The sequence below is a fragment of the Arachis ipaensis genome, chromosome B1 (genome assembly GCF_059453495.1).
Source record: "Arachis ipaensis isolate K30076 ecotype BB chromosome B1, ASM5945349v1, whole genome shotgun sequence".
In the NCBI taxonomy this organism is placed as follows: domain Eukaryota; kingdom Viridiplantae; phylum Streptophyta; class Magnoliopsida; order Fabales; family Fabaceae; genus Arachis; species Arachis ipaensis.
The window spans coordinates 143,209,363-143,213,249 of NC_142436.1; the positions used below are offsets into that span (position 1 = coordinate 143,209,363).

The 3,887-nt window shown below is 41.5% G+C and overlaps 1 pseudogene; it reads right to left on the reverse strand.

The window, feature by feature from the left end:
* Nucleotides 1–924: 924 nt before the first annotated feature.
* LOC107637894 (UDP-glucosyl transferase 73CC6 pseudogene) lies at nt 925–3,391 on the reverse strand (annotated as a pseudogene).
* Nucleotides 3,392–3,887: the final 496 nt, after the last annotated feature.

Here is a 3,887-nt window from a genome sequence, read left to right on the forward strand (position 1 = left end):
GCTCCGATAGAGGAAGAAGTTCAAGCACGCAAGCCCACGAGTGAAGCAAAACGCAAAAAAGTTACTCGAGTCATTCCTAAAATCTGCGGAGTTCAAAAACCATGTCGCACAGTGTAATAATTTAGGAGTTTCGTATTTGCAAGGTATTCCTTTTCTAAAATAATTTCAAGGTTGAGTTTCTATGTATGGATATTGGATAAAGCATATTTGTGCTGTTCATAATGTGTTGACTGTAGCTCAAACTAGATTAGTTCATACACAATGGCTTAGAATATAAAAAGAACACGTGAATAAACGCGGAAAGGTTAGGAATTGGATTATTTCTGGACTTGGGTACATTATCATTGTCATTTTAGACTTTTGCTGTGGAACAAAATAATGAACACGTAATTCAACTCATAGATGCCTTTGTTTGCTTGACCAAAAGGTATTTGGTTCAACTGTTCAAGCTCTGGTCAGATATGCAGCTATGTTCAAACTTGGAAGATGAGGTTAGCGCCAATGGAGGAAGGGTTGAGGTTGGCGTGATGGAGAGAAAGAAGAAGGTAGAGAAGGAGGCGAGGGCAGAGGTGGTGGATTGGCTGAACGGAAGAGAAGAGAAGAGTAAAAAAGGGTTTGTTTAAAAGAAAAATTGTCTGAAAAATAGTTAATGAATAAAATGATAATTTTATAACGTTTTGTAATATTAAAGATAATTTTAATAAAAAAAAAATTAAAAACGATTTTGATTTTAACCTAAAATCTCAGAAACAAAAAAAAAAATACTTAACCCTTGTAATAACAACTCGCATAAGAACATGAAAGCTACAAAAAGATTTAACGCTCCCTCAAAAAGATTTAACGCTCCCTCATCCGCCTCACTTAACTCCTCCACATCAAGAATTTGATTGGGTTCGGACACCAGTAAAGGGGGAACTTCTCATGTAAAAAATAATCTCGATATAATAAAAACTCACTATCTGGAGTACTAACTTTCACAAGCATTCTTTGTTTAAACCCTTTAAATAAAGACAAACCAACAAGTACAAGTTGGATACAACCGCTAAATGATTATAGATATAGACTCGTTCCAATAGCAATCACATACAAAGCACTAAACTAGCCGACCATATACAGTCAACAGTCGGACACCAACATCATAATTCAAATTAGGATAAAGTATATTTTTTGTATCTAAAATTTTACGAAAGTTTTAAAAATACTCTTAATTTTATTCTACAAATTTTTGATTTGCATCAAATATACTTCTGACAGCTATTTTTTCAAAAAATTTAAGATTAATTTAATAATAATTTCATAAGAACAATTCTCAACACAAACAAATCAAGCATAATTTTCATGCATTATTGTTAAATTGGTCTTAAATTTTTTGAAAATTTAGCCGTCAAGAATATATTTGATACAAATCAAAAACTTGTGGGACAAACTTAAAATAAAATAAAACTTAAAAACATTTTTAAAATTTTTGCCAAACTTTAAAGACAAAAAATATACTTTACCCTTCAAATTACAATTGTCAAAACCGACTATATAAGATATAAGTCGGCACAACATTTATTGTGAACCTACTGATTGACTTGAGCGTGTTTTTGGAAGACTAACGTATACCTCGTCGGAGATTCTTCTCAGGCCACAACACTACCCAATGAGAAAGACTGTTATTCCCATTGATTCTTCTCTACATTCTCTTGACTATGCATCATTAATTATATTTGGAATGATTGGAAGATATGATTAATCCACATGCTTGCAATCTCTCAAACGTTTAAGTTCATTAATCAAGGCAGTGAAATTGTTAAAGGATGAGCCACTTTCTTGAACAGAAGCTCTAGCCTTCTTCCCAAGCTCTTGAGCGCGCCCTCTGATTTCTTGGGCCTCATTGGCACCATCCATCAACCTCCTTATAGCCACCTCTATGCGACCTCTTCCCACAACCTTCTCTCTTACACCGTAGCCAGTTGACTTCCATTCATCTACACCAACCTCCACTCCAATCCCACGCACTTCAGTTATCAGCTTTTCATTATAGAATTGTTCACCATGCACCGGCCACGTTATCATTGGCACCCCGGCGCTAACCGCTTCCACGGTGGAATTCCACCCACAATGGGTAACAAACGCTCCTACAGCAGGGTGTTCCAATATCAGAACCTGCGGGGCCCACCCTCTTATAATCATTCCCTTCTTTGAATTCCTTTCCTCAAACCCCTTTGGCAGCCACTTCTGTTTCTCTTCCTCTTCCTCATTCTCCTTTCCCTTCTTCTCCGGCACCACCCACACGAACTCGCAACCCGATGCTTCCACCGCGCATGCTATCTCGTAAAGCTGGTTATCCGGGAAGCAGCAGAGACTCCCAAAGCATATGTAAACCACCGAATTTTGTTTCTTGGAATCGAGCCAGCTCATACACTTGTGAGCGCTCAACACGCTCTTCTGTCCTCTCTGCGCTTTTTCTTCAACGGTTCTGTGAAGAAGACACGCAGGTCCAAGATGCCATGCCTTGTGTCCCGTTGTTCTCTCGTAGTACTGGATGTACTCTTCTCCGTCGAGCTCTGCGAAGTTGTTGACTATTAGTCCATTGCTTCTGAGCTCTGCCTCCAGCTTCGACTCTAGGACCTCCCTTATAGCCCGTGGTTGGGTTGCGTTCATGGTGACAAAGTGAGGGAAGTCATGGATGAGAAAGGGAGGGGAAGCATCGGGAGGGACGGGGTGTGCCCTGAAGGACTCGACGGCGCAGACGGCGAAGAGGGAGAAGCCATTGAAGACCAACCTTGGGATGCGGAGCTTGTTGGCCAAGTCCTCCACCCACGGGAACATGAAGTCAGCGACGATACAGTCGGGTGGGTGGTGGTCCACGAAGTGCTCAATGGGCTCCCGGAGAGTGTCCTCCATAAGGAAGTACATCTTGGTGAAGGTGTTGCCGTCGGAGGTGTGGGAGAGGTTCTCGATACCGTCGGGGAGTCCTAGTTCTTGGGAGGTGAAGGAGACAGTATGGACGAGGAGGTTGGGGTGGTGGGGGGTGGAGTTGCGGATGATTTGGGCGTTGGATGATGTGGTGATGATGGTCACGTGGTGGCCACGTGCGGCGAAGACGCTTGCTATATCGGTGAGAGGGAGCATGTGACCGGCTGCGAGGTATGGGATGAAGTAGATTCGGAGTGGTTGCTGCCGCTGTTCATCAACATGAGGAGACTGAAGTTCCATTTCGTCTGTGGCACTTGCTACCACTTCAAGCTAGTCTTCAACACTTGCATATATACGTGTATTTGAAAAAACAACTCTTCATTGTTCAAATTCCATCTCATTCTCAACTCTGAGTTTAGCTCATTACTCCACAACATTACAAGCAGGAAAACGAAAGATATGCATGCGATACACGAGCTTCTTTACTAGCCAGTACAATAATTCAAAGTCATACAGCATGTCCGATTTTTCTTCCACATGTGGTCCTATTACTATACCAATGTTGTTTTCAAATTAATTCATATAGGTCCCTTGTCTAACAATGATATTGACAGTTTGACACACAATAATTAAGCTATTGAGTGTACTATAGCTAATCAAGAGGATTCCATATATGGAGTTGTATGGTGCATGATTTCGGATATCATTTGTCGTCCAATCTGGGAGGGTGGAAGGATTTATGGTTCTCCTGCTTCTGCTGGTTTTGGTGGGATTGATATGTGTTCATGCACAGGGTCGAGCTGTACGATTCGGGCTGAGTCGACCGACCTCTTTAGGTCCGGACTATCCGATCTCTTCTCAAAGAGATCAGCCAAATCACCAGGAAAGCTCAAAAAGGGCCCAAGCAGAGAAATACGACCCAAGTTCAAAGGCAGCCCAAGCCTAAAGAGACAAAGGCGGTTCCCCCAAGATAAAGATAAATC